We start from the raw sequence: 17,073 nt of genomic DNA, 5'->3' as shown, positions 1-17,073 counted from the left end.
GTTACCTGTATCTTCGTATGTCACACATTTTTGTGTGACAAAATTTAATTTCCATACTGCACACAGAACCTACTCACTCAGACCAAGGTGCGCCTCTGATTGGTGTATGAAGTTAGAAATATATAAAATATTTAAGTCAAAGAAGGTTGAAAGCTAAGGTGGTACTTTATTATCCTGCATCCTCTCTTCTAGAATAATTGTGTGCAAGAGCTAAGGGCTGCTCACTTTTCGAACTACTCTGAATAACAGACATTTCCATTTGCGGTTTTAACCTACCGTCATAGCCTTTTTGAATGTTTAAGACCTGCCTATTTATCATGAGTGGCAGGGGGTTTTGGTGGGTTTTTTGGATTTCGGGTTTGGTTTCGGGTGGCTGGGATACAACTTTGCTATGAAACTAAAACTGACCTCTGCGTTGTCAGCTGATGCAAAGCTATAAGGACATTCCTTAAACTCTCAAAACAGGGATTATTATCAGGGACACAAGGACTTTGTGTTGATTTGTTATTAAGTTTTATTGAATATGATGTACTGTTAAGTGCAGCATGAAAGCATTTTCCATGCGGAACATGGGGTAAATTGGATGCACTCAAACCCTTGTTGGCAGTGCCTGCCACCCTAGTTGCAACCAGGTCTTTTTGCAAAACAGCTATCTTAAAAAGAAAAGGTGAATTTAATGTTAGAAACACAGGATCTTCTCACCTGGAGAAACAGCTGGTACCTGGTAGCATTCTCACGCTGTTAGGCAACGCGTGCCGGCTGCCCTGGATGCCCACAGGGGAACTCGCTGAGGACCATTCCAGTCACCGAAGTGAAGAGGTTCATCGTCCCACACTTGCTGCAGAACTATGTGTGTTTAGTTTCTTACTACCTTCCCATCACGAGCGTTTCGAATTCGGTCGTTTTGTTTTGTTTGAGTGTTTCTAATGAAGTAAAAGGTTACGTCCCGCTCTCTAAACTACCACCGCTCACGTTTATTGAAATTTTCAAAGAATTCTTACCAGCTTTTTAAAGCATAACTACCCTTTACCAAAGCCCTATTAAATACCTAAGGGTATTATATGGTATAATTATACAATATATTATAATTACACTATTTTATCTTAGAATTATAATATTTTATATACATTACATAATACATACATTATCAATAACTTATTTATAGCACTTGACTGGCTCAGAAATAGTTGTACTTGGCAGTCTGTAGTTCCTGACCAGCATGTAGGAGAGCTAGATGTATAGAACTGATGACTATATGAACACCCGAAGGAAATTTAGCAGTAAGTCTAGCAAAATACTCAAGGGCAGACCAAAGAAACAAGGCTTTGCCAGATAAATCGAGTGAGGTTATCAGCAAGTATTTGCTGCTAACTTCAGAAATCTCTAAATTCACACCGTAACTACAAAAGGACGTAACATCTACATTGCATTACCATGAATTCTTGAAACATCCAGTCCGTCAATACTGCAAGTCACTGGAAACCTGGCTAAGACATAGGAAGGACTGTCACCCGAGTAGAAAGTCCTCTTTCCAGTCTGTATAAGGATCTGCAATCTTTCAGTTACATTCCTTGTGAAAGGTTGGTAGAATAATTGCTTCCAAAGGATTGAACTGAAAAGAACTAGAAGAATTGGTCAAAATAGTGAGATGAGGCACAGGCCTCCTAGTTTACATCTCAGTCCAGCATCTTCTCCAACCATATGAAATCTGTACCACCTTACGCTCATACGGGGATTTATTTTCTCCCTAGATAAGACAAGAAACGATAGCAAATAAAAAAAATATTTTTGCTGTTTTTTCTGCACAAGAACTTGGTATAGCTCAGGACTGAAGAGAACATTTCCTTTTCGTCTGCTGGTTTAATGAAATCTGATATTGTGACTTAGCTTTTAAATGCTTTTTAAATGCTGATATTGCTGAAAAGAAAAGCCTCCATCTCTTTTCATATTGTTTAAACTTTTGTTTTGGATAAAAAGCATAATGTTTTCATAGGATTAAAGAAGAATACTGTTATTGAGGTTATTTAGGAAGGGATCTGTCATCTGAACCCGAGTCCAACCTCCTGCTGAGAGCAGGGCTAACCTCAAAGTCAGCCCTGGTTGCACAAAGCCCTGTCCAGTCAAGTTCTGAAAATCTCCAGGAGCAGAGATTTCACTACAGCTCTGGGAAACATGCCTCAGTGTTTAACCGCCTTATATGCAATTTCTCTATTAATATGTTCACTTTTTGAACATTATCTCTTCTCTTTTTGCGACACACTTCAAAGATTTTAGCTCTTTCTCTCCACAACTTTCTGATGAACTGTCTTACACAGCACAAGGCTGATATTAGGTTCCACCTTCTCTCAGCCTTCTCTTCTCCAGGCAAGAATTTTCCCCAGTTTCGCCCCATATATCATGTGCTTTAGCTCACTGACCATCTTATGTTCCCTCCACTGGACTTTGTCCAGTTTGTCAATCTCTCTCTCATTCTGTGAGACCCAAAATTGGTCATAGTACTCTGGACATGAAGGGCTTATGAAGTAGCCGCTTCCATCAGCCCATTAGCTACGCTTTTGATAACACAGTCCAGCAAACACCTTCATTGCTATGAGTGTCAAAACAATTTCTTAAAAGACTGTTAAAGTAAAAATAAAAAGAGAATAATTTTGAAGTTTTTCTCAAGGTCTGGTGTCCCAGGAAATTTTGGACGCTTGTTCTTCTGTTGTCTTCCGGTGTAAAATAACGTGAAAATAGTGGAAGGTGTCTTTGAAATAAACAAAACAAACAGTAATAATAATTCCCACTGAGTACTGCTTCATAATTCTTTTCATAAGAGCAAGTTCCTGCTGCAGGAACTTTTCTCACCTAGAACTTTAGCCGGTCTTAATTCCCACTGAGGAGACTGTAACCTAGTGAAATAATTAGGTTTATACCAGTGGCACAAAAAGCATTTTTGGATGTTCGTGGATGCCCTAATTTGATATAGGACAGAATTTCAGCTTCTGAGAATTTTCTAAAAGATTGGTCTCTTCTCTCCTTCCCCCCATCAGTTACTATGGATAAATAGCGGATTACATGTTAGGCAGCTTATTAAGGCTCTCACTAATCCTATGGGTTTTCAGAAAGCTTGGGGGTTAGCTATAATTGGGTTTGTGCTGAACTTGACCAGAACATTATACCAGAGCAGCTGTACTGCTTCCAAGGCTGGAAAAGAGACACTTAGATTAGCTGCCTTTACTTATAAACAAAAGCAACAAAAACCAGCAAGAACCAAAAGATCTATGATTCTCTTTGTTCATTAAATACATCTAAAAGCATGTTTGGTGCTGTTCCACTCATTTCAATAGTCTCTATAGGGATGAATTGGAAAAAGTACCTCTGCCTCAGAGGAAAAAAAATCATTCCTGAATATTGTCTTTTGTGTGTATCATTTTTCTAGCATACACTTTTTATGTGAAATTAACTTCCAGAGCCAAAACCAGAAAGCACTGAGGCGAAAAAGGAGAAAAAAAAAAAAAAGTTTCACAAGCAGTATCATTCTTTTCACAAGTGAGTAATTTTTTTTTTTTTTTCTGCCTAATAAACTTACTGGGTGAACATTTGTTCACAGTCAACACATTTCAAAATTTAAAGCAATACAGAGTCAGCTACATATACTACCAAATCCCATATCATCATGATAGTCATCAAACCCAATAATGTCACACTTTGTTTGTGGGAGAAGCTGACAACAGGTGAATAAATGACATTGTCTAAATACTCAGAACTGATATTATAGAATAGTAATCAAATAGTAAGACAGTATTTGATGTCTTAGAGGGACAAAAAGTAGCCCTTTCAAAGAGGATTTGGCCATTGAGCAAGAATTTATCTTCTAGTTTTCTCTTTTCATCAAGACGAATGAGGTGGAATAAAATATAGATTTATTGACTCTGAGGACTGGAAACAGTAAGACTTGTGCTTTTTTTCAGTAAATTAAACAGAAATTACTCAGAAGACAGAGTGTGTGTGTAGTTCATTTCTTTTGGTGACTTTTCAAATCCTAAATGAATGCTTTGGCATGAAAACATAGAATCACAGAATGGTTTAGGTTGAAAAGGACCTTGAAGATCATCGAGTTCCAACCCCCCTGCCATAGGCAGGGACACATCCCACTAGACCAGGTTGCCCAAGGATACCTCCAGCCTGGCCTTGAACATCTCAGGGATGGGGCCTCAACAACCTCTCTGGGCAACCTGGGCCAGTGCCGCAACACCCTCACAGTGAAAAACTTCTTCCTAATGTTCATTCTGAACCTGCCCTCTTCCAGTTTAAAGCCATTCCCTCTTGTCCTATCACTACGTGCCCGAGTAAAAAGTCCTTCCCCAGCTCTCCTGTAGGACCCCTTTAGGGACTGGAAGGCCACAATAAGATCTCCCCGGAGTCTTCTCTTCTCCAGGCTGAACAGCCCCAACTCTTTCAGCCTCTCCTCAGAGGAGAGGTGCTCCAGCCCTCAGATCATCCTCGTGGCTCTCTTCTGGACATGTTCCAGCAGGTCCATGTCCTTCTTCTGTTGGGGACTCCAGAGCTGGATGCAGTACTCCAGGTGGAGTCTCACGAGAGGGGAGTAGAGGGGCAGAATCATCTCCTTTGACCTGCTGGCAACACTTCTGATGCAGCCCGGGATATGGTTGGCCTTCTGGGCTGCAATCACACATTGCTGGCTCATGTTGAGCTTCTCGTCAATCAGCACCCCCAGGTCCTTCTACTCAGGGCTGGTCTCCAGCCATTCCCCACCCAGCCTGTATGTGTGCTTGGGACTGCCCCGACCCAGATGTAAGACCTTGCACTTGGCCTTGTTGAACTGCATGAGGTTGGCTTGGGCCCACCTCTCCAGCTTGTCCAGGTCCCAGTATGAATTAAATCAAATAGATGTGTTGCAGAGAGCGAGGGAGCCTTAAAGCAGAAGACCCTCTGAGCAAGCAGTAATTGCACACAACAATTCTCTGAGTGAACAGCATTAAGGGAAGAGATTGGGCGCAAAAGAAAACAGAAAGAGGTTAATAGTTTTCACAAATATTTTTGTCTTTTAGGTGGTTTATTTTTCTGTTTTTATTCTTCTGACAGTTTACTTTCTTATTTCCTGATCTTTCTAGGAACAGGATTGTAAATGGAGAGATGTCAGAGATGATAGGAACATTTCTGAAGACGGTGATCTTGTAGTGCTTACCAAGGAAAAGGCTGCAATTCGGTACAGTGCGGCAACGCCAGTGGAGATGAGATGCTGGGAAATGATGAGCGGGAGAAAAAAAACTTCAGAGGTGACCCTTTGGACAGATTACTGTAAAAATGAGCCTATGTCCCTGTTATTGACGTATTTCAAAGAAATTGACTCCAGTATAGATGTTTTCATGTTTGTGAATGTATGTGTCCACAAAATCACAGAAACACTGTATGTTCTGACAGAGAGGAAAGGAATTTCGTCTCTCGTTTAAGCTTGCCTTTCCTGCTCTGTGTATATAAAACCTCAAACTGAAGCACAGAGCTTTGGAGCATATAGGTATCGACAGTCAAAGCCAAAATAATGAAATTGATTATGTATTTGCTCATTATTACAGATAGTGTTTTCCAGGACATTTACTGAATAGTATGTGCAAGTATAATCCCCTAAAATTTCTTCAAGGTTAGTTATATGGGAAAGACCAGGGTAGACGTAATTAGTTTTATTTTATTCCTGCAAACAAATAAATATTTTTTTTTTCTGAGGAAAAAAAAAAAACAACAAAACCACTTATTAGTCAGTACATAGTCTGTTGCTCTGCTTTAGTTTGGGGTATTTTTATGTTATCACGATAGCCTATGGTTCTTAATATCTTACATAAAACTCATTTCAAAAAGAAGAAATTAAAAGAAAGCAGCGAGTAAGCGCTTAGTGGCAGAGAGTTGTGTGCATTCTCTTACGCAGCAGACACGGCTGATGTATGTATACGCATTTCTTCAATGTAATCAGTCTCAGAGGGACCGTTCAGACTTTGCTGAATCAAGTGATCACAAAGGGCGTGTAGGATCTCTGAACAGTTTGATGCTGTTATGACATTTAAGTCCAATTTATTTCATTCGCATTATGACAGAAGGAATACCAGGGAACCATGGTAACTTTAAAGTAATTTACATTCTTTAGAAGATTTCATTTTAGCTACAGCTAACTAAATTAAGAAAGATTTGTTTAGCAAACTGGAGATACTATCTAGGGCTTCATATTTGCCATCGCAATAAATTATATAGTTAAGCAAAAACTATAAAGGCCACTTCTTGTTGTCGTTTTGTTTTACAATGATAAATGTTGGTGCAGATTATATATATAGGACATATTCAAATGGGCCATAATTGTTAATAAATTGCTTAATGAATAAATAATTTTTTAAAATTGTTTGGTCTTTAACGCTGAGATACATTCATGCAAACAGAGATCATCAGAGACAAATCAGAGCTGGTCTGTGTGTGACTATGAATAGCTTTGTCTCATTTGATGCACCGTCTTTTGTAATTCTTCCACTCGCTCCTTACTGTAGTGAACAGATTTAGCTGTCAGATTACAGAGTTTAAATGACTAAAGCTATCGTGTAGCCATATATCTTTATAGGTCTTTTTTTTTTTTTTTTCTGTGAGAATCACCAAACGACTTATTTACTAAGCTTCTTAACATTCCATTGACTTTATCGCACTGAAGACTGAAATGCAGGCAAAATTAATTTTCTTCAACGGTTTTGTTCATGGGAGAAGAAAATGCTTCCTTCTGTTCGACTGCTTGAGGCTTGCTTCTTGGATACAGAAAAACGTAGTTGGCATAAACTGCTGTCTCAGGCTTATAACCTCTTCCAGCTGGCATCCAGAGGCTATAAACGTCAAGGTGCCACTCAAAGTGGTGAACTTAATAAGCACATACCAGGGATGATATTAGCTCTAATATTGCCAATGAATGCAGGCTGTTATGAAAGTTTTTTGTGGACTTGCATTCCTTGGCCAAAAATACCCCAAAACCTCTTACTACAATCCATAAAGCAGTGTAAATAATAGCCATTGGCCCTTGAAGATGTCTGTATATTAACCCCATTAAGTAGTTATACCTTTTATAACTACATGATGAAATGGAGCTGACAGATTCCCTTACGTGTAGAGCTTAAAGCATTTTTTTCTTCAATATTCTCCTTTTCAGATGTGTAGGAAAAGTGTTATGCAAGCTATGTATTAGTAAAAGAAAATAAAACTTTTCAAAGTATTTAAATTTAAATGAAACTTGCATTTCAATTAAACAAACATGATTACTTAACAAACCAATTACATATGATTCAAAATAAAATATGAAAAATGCACTTTTACCTGGAGTCCTTAAATGAATCAAGATTTCTTGTCCAAAAGAAAAACACAGTTTTATAAGCATCTGTGTCAAAAAAAGCATCTGAAAACATAATTCACATTGGATGTCAGGTGCACTTTTTGGCACTCGGTAATATTAGAGTTACTTCCAAAACTGATTATTTTAGTACATTAACTTGTGTCAGCTGGGACACCATTACTGCATCCCAGTCTTTTAAAGTATAAGCTAAATTACATATATCTTTTAAAATACCTTTTATATGGAATATGCTGTTTACTAAACTCTAAATGTATTTAGGGTGTTTATACACCTGCCTACAAATATGCCAGTTTATATTATTTAGATCAAAATTTTCATAATTGGTACTTTTAGGTCCTTCAAAAAATTATCTATGTGCAGGTACCTTCACCCACCAACCTTTCAATATAATAGATGATGTAACACTTATTAAAGCTAACACCAGTAATGTGTATACAAATGATAGCTACTGTGAATTAGAGATGTAACGTATTCCTGAAGGAATTAAAATTCAGCTTTTACTGAAAACTATCATTGAACGTTCTTAATAGTTATGTATAGTCAGAGGGAGAACTAGGAGGTTTGTGTTTGGGTTTTTTCCACCAGCAGAGGATTATAATCTGTTGTAAGAATTTACCTTGAAGATCGGCCTCTACAGAACTGTGTGTTGGTCTTAGTAAGGAAACAACATTTCAAACCCGATCCTTACCGCACTTATAATGGCATTTAAATATTGTGCCCGTTAGTGACTTGCTGCGTAGATCACACTCTGGTAACCTGCACCTCTTGCTTACACTTTTCTCTTTTTCTTCTGTTTGATTCTAGCTTCCTTTTGGAGGTAACTCCATGTTCTGGCACAATAAACCAATAAACTGACACCAATAAACTTCCTTGAGGCAGCAACTAGACAGTCCGGTTCTGTCAACAGGCCACTGTAGCCCTCGGGTGATTTTACATCCATCAGGGTGGTTCACCTCAGTTCATCAGCTGAGAGCTGAAAATCCATTTGCAAATGCACATCCAGGCTTACGTGCCTTCGCGACTGCCCGGAGGGTATCTAGACGACTGATTCCAAGAAGCCAAGTGGAACACAAAGTTACTTTTATATTCTGAATAAAAATATCATCTCCGCGGTTTGACAGTTGAACGTTATCCAGCCAACCAAAACTATGTGCTCATTCACTGTCTTTGCTATTAGATTATCACCGCCACTACGCCTTTGAAAAGCACTACACACATCTTTCATTTTCTCTGCTGCTGAATAAACAAACTTCTGACAGATGAAATCCCTGCTGATCCGCTAACACAAGGCGGTAGATATGGAAGGATGGGAAAAGGAAAGCTTCAGACTAGAAGAAGAAATGCCTCAGCTATGCCATGACACAGTGACCAAAAGCCTTTTTAATAGAATTGAATTATGTGATTTCTAAAATGTATTTTGAGTATAATTAGCAAACATCTTATTGCCACATAATAGCAAATCTCTCTTCTAAAGACAAAAAGCTCGTAATACGTGTTTAATTATACAACAAGACTGTTTTAAGATGTGTCTGGATTTTGTTTTTAATTACATTTCTGCTTTGGGTTTCATATGCAAATATATGCATAAGTAGAGTAGACATTAGACAAATTTGTTACAGCAACTGAGAACCAAGAGAGCTATCTGATTAACACACACTCAATGAAAAGAAAGAAAATATTCAGCAGAGGGTAAGTCAAGGAAACAACTAGTAATACAAAATAAGCATTTATAATTTATATTGCAAGTTTTTCCTTACCAAAATCTACACAGAACTTTTGCTACGTGAATAGATACGAGATGGACACTGTCCGTTGTATCCTGTGTCCTGACAGCTCAAACTACTTGGGTTATACCTGATTAGTGCTATACGTGGTACAAATAATGGGAGAACGATTACCCCAGCAGAATTTTCAAATTATTTTATGTACTCATCAGGCAGTAGTTCTCTATATGTATAGTCTACAATAGACCAGAAGACAATATTATTTTCTGAAATAATATTGTTATGATAATTGATTTTATTGATGATGAGGATGTAGAAGATATTTGATGTTCCAATATGCACATGATTATCCTCTATAAAACTGTGTCTTTTGGTACTGCTAGAGAACTTTGGACATTTCATACTCCGCAGTTTCCAAATAAAGCCCTGATGGTGTATCTTGTAAACAAAGTACCGCCTGCCTTAGGTTAGGGAAGTGCAAGTTTATAGGTTGCTCATTTGAGAGTATCGCTATATTTAACTGAGCATTAATATTGTATTGGAAGAATCGTATAAAAATTAATGTGCACTTTCCATAATGCAACAAAAATGAAAGGTGCAATTTGTCCTATTATATTTGATTTATTACTATACAGTAAGGAGAAATTAAATGCAAGGTAAGATATACTTTTATTGTGTTTATGGGTTTATGTTCACAACATAAAAGGTACGGTTTCATAATTAAGAAAGGCCATCACTTCAGTTAAATGTCCATCCTAATTCAGGGATGAATTCAGGAAAGGTATTTGGGGAAAAGAAAAACAGCTGCATGTAATAATGGGAAAATGTATTGTAATTGGTATAATTCTGTGTCATGCACAGAATTGATTAAAGGTGATGATTCTACCAAGGGAAAATGTCCTTGGGATAAGGCTACGGAAAAGAAGTATTTTTAATCTGTCAATTAGGAGTTAAAGAATTTTAACAATAACTATTGGCCTATGAGAGAAAGAGCTGGTAAAATTGATGAGTGATGCAAACAGAAGTCTCTGATAATTATTCTGTGCTCTATTTGTAAAGTGGAATGATAGCATTCACTCTTTGGGGTATTTTTTTCTATTTATTTGAAAAACATGGAAAAGAATAGCAATATTGTTTAAGCAGTAAAATATTGCATCCATTAATCTGTGAAGATCTAAGGCACACTTACATCTCAGAAGAGATGACCCCAGAGTTTTATGGCATACAAACAATTTATTTTAAATACATCCTGGGAAATCCAGAAGTGAGCTGGATGCAAGTTTGCTTAAATAAATTAATGCAGAGGTATTTCCATACAACATATTTGACTGGTATAAGGTTTTTATTTAGCACTGAATTAAAATAGCACAGTTTATTATCAGAATCAGAAACATGGAATAGGTGAGGTTGGCGGGCACCTCTGGAGGTCATCTTGTCCAACCACCCTTCTTGAGCAGGGCTGCCTAGAGACAGTTGCCCAGGACCATGTCCATATGTTTTTTGTATATCTCCAAGAATGGAGAATCCAAGGACGGATCAGTCTTAAAAGAACTGAAAACACTGAGTGTCAGAACTCAAAAGCCACTAATGATGAGAAATCAACACAGAAGTGAAGCTCCTCATGAAGTTCTGTAGGGACTGATATCAATATAATTCAGAACTCTCATTAATTATATGGAAAGGATATAAAATCAATGTTCATAAATCTTTTAGAGCTGATTAAGAAATGATGAATGCTCTTAACTGCACGGTAATATGGCTCATTTGAAAAACTGACTCGTTCAAATAAAATATATTTAATGTAAGGCAAATGTGGAGATGCAGATACACAAGCAAGGAATGAAGTCATTACTGATTTTAATGGAAAATGGAAAGCAGATAAATTAAAATTGGAGGCGGGAAAGGAAAAACCTCTATTTTTGAAAGAGTGTCTGGCTAACTACCAAGACCAAGTAAGAAGTAGCTTTCATGATGAAATATACTGGTTTTCCTTCCAACCTACTCTAAACTGAACAATTGTTTTTAATTAGAATTATTTCTCCCCTCTATCAAAATTTTGGATTGCTCTTTTGACATGCTTTATTTCAGTTCATACTTTCATTCATTTGGTGTCAATAAAATGGAAAAGAAATTTGTTTCCATCTTGAAAACACTAATACCTGTTTTTTCCCCAAAACTACGGTTGAAATAAACCTTTTAGTGTAAATGACTGAAATAACATCAGATTGGCATTACCCAATGGACAGAAAAAAAAAAAAACCAAACACATCTACCTCTACTGATTAGTTGTTGATACACATTATTAACACAAATTCAGCAGGTCCAGATGTCTTGCAATCGAGGCTGGCCTTCTTTTTGGAAGACCTGCTTGTGTTTGACAGAAGTTATCAGATCAAATATAAGGGCAACTTGGTGAAATGTGATGACCCGAGTTACACAGACAGTCAGGCTATATGATCTAATGGTCCCTCCTGGCTTCAGATTCTATAAAAATCCATTAATCTTTTATACCCAAGGCTAGTGCAAGTGCAGCCATTAGACCAAGATTTATTTGCAACAGACCACCACAGGGGAAATATAAAATTTATTTGAAGTGACCTTTCAGATCTGAAGTTCAATTTGTCCACTATTGCATGTCTTTTAACCTCTAGACATGTCTGTCTTAGTCCAAAAGAGGGATCTCAGGAGGCAGAAGAAGGCAAAGACAACAAATACTAATTTTTATAGTTAGAAAGACTTTCGGTCCCCTCTGAGCTAGCAATAAAACAGGCAACCAGGATCAGTTCAGAGTCCAGTTCTTAATGTCATAGCAAGACAAGTCTTTCACACTCAGGTGAGTATTAGGCAGAAGGGGATTACCAGTGGATAAGACGAGTTCGACGTAATCAATGTGCCATCCATAACGTTCCACACAGGTAAATTCTGTTCAAATACACTTGTTCTATGTGCCTTGAAATGCGAAAAAAAAAAAAAAAAAGCATCTTTTTAGTGTAAATGAACCTGAACTACTTTATTAAAAGTTTCTGCCAGCCAAATACATTTATGTCAGTAATCTTAGATTCTAATTATTGGGCGTGCTGCCAATAGCTTACATACATTGAAGAAAGACCGTAGCAAACCCATCAGTCTCTTGCCATATACTGGGATGCTGAGACACAGCGTGAAGGCTCAGCACATTATTTCTAAAACTTTCTTTTCAGAAGAGGGTCTGTGTTAAACGTTACATTGTGAGCAGAGACGACAAACTAAAGTTAGAGTAACGAACTGAGGTTTTGGGGTTTTAATTTTCTCTACTCTTCCCTTGTGGCTGTTTTATAAGTGAGTTTGTGAAACGTTAGCATAGTAGTCATTAGTTCAGTAACAATGAAAGTACAATATTTCTAAATGCAAGTAGCATTCTCTACATTACATGATATTCACCCTACTTGATACATTGAATATTTACTTTCGAGTAGATCTGCATTCACAAAGCAACAACATAAAGTTTTCCCTCTAATGGAGAAACTTACATTCCAAAATATAACATTCTTTCTATCAGGTCAAAGAGGTGGGACTGCTGCTCTGCACTGGTTGTAAAAGTGAGGGGCGCAGAACAGAGGGCTGGCATGCATCGTATTAAGCCCCAAAACTTACCTTCCTGCAAGCAGAACCCACACAGTTGCCCACAGTAAGCTGGTACATCTGGTTAACTGAAATCGCTGTTACAATAAAGTCCCTCCACTGCACTGCTGTCTATCTTAACGGTAAGGAAGTTGGAAGGAGGCACTTGCTCCAGGGTTTCTTGGATTTATGTATCTAACTTCCCGTATTCAGTCTGAAAAAAGCTAGACTGTAAAAGTCAGTGTTAGGGAGGGAATTCATTCTTCCTTTACTTCTCTAAATCACAGTCTCAAACTATCAAGCTGCTGCTGCTGCTGCTGCTTCCAGCCTGGCACCACTCCATCTATTCACCAGCTGAGGTGATTCAACTCCAGATGGCTCTCTGTTAGGTGGCTTTAGGGGGAAAATCAGCAACTGGCCATCCTGGTGATGAGTTTGCCTCATTTCACATTCCCAAAGATAACCTTCCAGGTGAAAGCAGTGAACCTCTGTGAAGATTTTAAAGTGAAAGTAAGGAACTTCTCTTCAATCCATCGTGCCCCAAGTGAGGACCGTGACTCTGGGTGTTTTGATGACACGGAAGGGATACTAGCTTTGCTGTCAGCCAGGTGAGAAGCATCATCAAACAAGCAACTTTCGGTATGAGGCGTATCATCTTGTTGCTTCTTATTTTTGGCTATCGGTGAAGTGGAAAACATGTGAAGTTAAGCTCAGGCCAACACATCTTAACCACATTAAATAACATCTGGTTTATTTATATGCATGTCATTTATTACTTTTTCATAATTTCTGATACAGCCTGTAATACAGCAAATACAGCATATGCATCTAGAAAGAATATTGCCCAGACAAAATGTTTCACATATTTCATATTGTGTGGGCAAAGCAACTTCTTTTGACAGGGGAAAGGCAGTAGAGACTTTTTGCTTTCAAATTCCCTTTGTTCGAGTGAGAAGCGGTGAAAAGTAGCATAGTTGGCTTAGGCTTCTGTTATCACTTTTGATTTAACAAATAAGGACAAAAGAATCAACAACAGAAAAAAAAATACTCCTAAAGCATGATTGCCAGAAGAATATGACTTTGGGGTTTTTATGATTTATCTGTGAAGTCCTTGTTTAGCCTGCTAATCTTCTCTTTGGGCTCTGACCTTTCTTCTCTGTGTGTTACTGCTATTACTATTGTTTTTTTCTATAAGATGTTCAGAGACTTCTTTCACTCTTTCAGGTGCTTCAAAACATTACCTCTGCCTGCATCTCCCCTCTTATCTCTTCCTGCTCCTTAGAGTCTTTCCGAATTTCCTTCATCTCTTCCCTTTCCATTCTCGTACAAGAACTTTTTCCGTCGTACTGACCATTACAGCTGGAAGAAGCATCCAGTGCAAAGAAACTCTCGGAAGAATCTGTGTGTTTCTTAACACGGATACTGGACTGACTGTGAAATTGTTTTCAGAAAAGGAATTTATTTCCATTTGCCACACACAAGGCACATACTGCTGTATGCCACGTATATGAAAAGGTGAATGGCTCATGTCATGGACCGTGAAATAGGTCATGTCATTGCCTTGAAGTTGGTGGTTTTGAAAACAGTGCCACCAAAACGGTGCCCTGCCAATTCGCCTTTGAGGGTGGACATCCACGCAGATGTACTGATCGTTCCTGCCTGAACTGCCACCTGTATACCCTCAAATGCGTTATGTCACAATGTATTCTATTTGCTGGCTTGCTTCATTTTATTTTCTCTGACTGAAAGCCCCCGGAGGCTTTCTTTATAAGCCAACTATCTAATGTAGAGCATTGTATTCATTCTCTGCCTAAAGTATCCGCATCTATGAAAGCTGAACATGAAAATTAAAGTGTCGAGCCACTGATTTCATCTTCTGTGAGTAGAAGAGGTGCAAAACCATAAACACATATGTTTACATAAATATACGTATACATAAATATATATACACATAGATATATACACATATATACTTAGCTTTCAAAAATTTAGCATATCACTGACACCAAAATCTAACCTCACACGCATGCAATAGTACTCTTGACAGTGAGGAATTAGGATATATACATCTTTAGGAAGAATTTATCCTATAAAGTATTTCCTATGTCTTTTTTTTTTATAAAAGATAAGGCTTAGCTAAATCAAGAGTTTAACAGAACTTTAAAGTGTATATATTTTATCAAAAAATTAATACAGAATATTAAAATATAATCGATCACATTGAATTGCATTCTATGAAGTTAAAATGAATCATGTTTCAACAAACAAGGCAACTGTATCTAATGCTGTTTAACAAAATGGTTCTACACGTCAGTTCTCTTTCTGGATATATCAAGTATAAATAACACATTTCCAAATAAGAAGCAGCTTCCTGTTACATATGTATATGTATTTACCAAGTTCTTTGTGCTCATGATATTACTGGGATTAACATGAAGGAGCAAGGTATGAGTAAATCATAGGCATCCTCCTGTAGCATTCCTCTATAACACTGGATATTTATAAATGTTATGAATCGTTAACACAGATTTTTCCACCGAAGCACCCACTGCTTCTCTTTGAAAAAGCCCTATTCCTCCATAAATCTGAGTTTCCAGCTCTCACGTGTGTGTTAGACCACGTACAAAGTACTGTGTCCACCTTTGGACACCACCAGTGCAAGAAAGTTATCAAGAAAAGGGAGTGAGCTGAGGGGATGAAGCGGATTGGGACCTGCAAGAGCCACCCTGTGAGCAGAGGCTGCAAGACTGGGGCTCGTTTGGCCTAGAGAAGGGTTGGCTGCCTGGTGGACATAAGACCTGTCCCCAGTACCTGCAGGATGGCTACCGAGAAGATGGAGTCATGTTCTTCACACTGGTGCATGCTGGCAGGACTACTGGATTTCTCTTACATTTCATCAAAGCTATTATTTCCTTTTTTTATCGCATTGATGAAGTAACGGAGAAAGCTGAAAAAGTTTTATTCAGGACAAACATAGAAATAGAGAATGGTAGAAAAAGGATCTCTGCGTAGAGGAAGCAGCGGTGGATATAGAAAGAAAGGAGAGGTATGGCTTCTTCGGAGAAGGGAAAATATTCACAGAAACACCTACATGGCTATAAGGTTTCCCTCAAAGTTGAAATTCCAGATACTCCTGAGGTTTGCCAATCTCTAACCATTCGTTTGTTATCGGTCAGCGTATGAACAATTGTTGGTACTTTGGTTTCCGTACTCCATTTTGCTGCTGAATCCCCTATAAATCTATTTTCTGCTTGTGCTTTGCTTTTTAACTTTTGCTATCTACACCATGTTAAGTCTTGTGCTCTCATTTGTGGTACTCAGTATGTGCTGAAAATTGGATCCGTGTCGAGGGCACCTGGCTTTCTTGAAATACGTTTCTTTGAAGGATTTGTACTTTTTGTATGGCTTGTGGGTAATTTTTTTATTATTATTCACTGAAGCAAACTATGGATCATGCTAGAAATGGGAAAAAAAAAAAAATCACAACCCCACAGAATGTAATAAGATGCTATGCAACATACGGGAATACTAATCACGGTGTTTTCAAACATTCTTATTTACTCCTTGATCAGATTTCCAGCATTCAGCTAAGGTCAAAATAGAAATGACAAATAAAGCTAGGTTCTGACACAGCCATAAGCCTTCATGGGTTTAGAAGTCCCTCAGGACACTTAAAGAAAAAGTAGACAACATTGGCGCTAATAGCAATATGATAATTTACACCTTTGGGACCTGTTCCAGAACTGCAGAGGAATAATGCTGGCTACCCTTTTATTCTCTTTAACCTCTGATATTCTCCTACTACTTTACTTACCTATGCATAAACAAAATGTAGTCTATCTTATCTTAAAAAGAACACATTTCACTGCCTCTTTTTTTTTTTTTTTTTTTTTTTGGTGTCATTTTCAGCTGTAATTTCAGTGAATATATTGTAGCACTGAATAATTTTTCTCTCTTCCAGATCCATCCGGACTATGTTGCTAGTTTGACCCCTTGTATTCCACTAGGTTGTTCTTGATCAAGTCTATAACAACCTTTGGTAACACAAAACTCAGAACCATACAGCTCTATTGCCTTTGGCAATGGTCCCCTTCCTGAAATCTTATTATCCATTCTCTGATGCTGCCATCTCTTAATTCTTTTTGACCACACCATTCTTTTTGGATGTCTTCTCAACTATATTTTTATTCATCATTGAAAGCTTTGTAGCAGTTACACTGGTCCCTGACTAATTTCCTTCTTCTGACATAAATATGAAGTCTTACGCCACCTTTCTGCAGGTGATAAAACAGATGTACTCCGAATTGATACATACTTTCCCATTTTTTACTTTTACAAGTAACACCTTCCATCAATACCCACAACCCAACA

This window comes from Vanellus vanellus, assembly GCF_965231255.1.
Source record: "Vanellus vanellus genome assembly, chromosome: 4".
In the NCBI taxonomy this organism is placed as follows: domain Eukaryota; kingdom Metazoa; phylum Chordata; class Aves; order Charadriiformes; family Charadriidae; genus Vanellus; species Vanellus vanellus.
Note: the sequence above shows the minus strand (reverse complement) of the source record.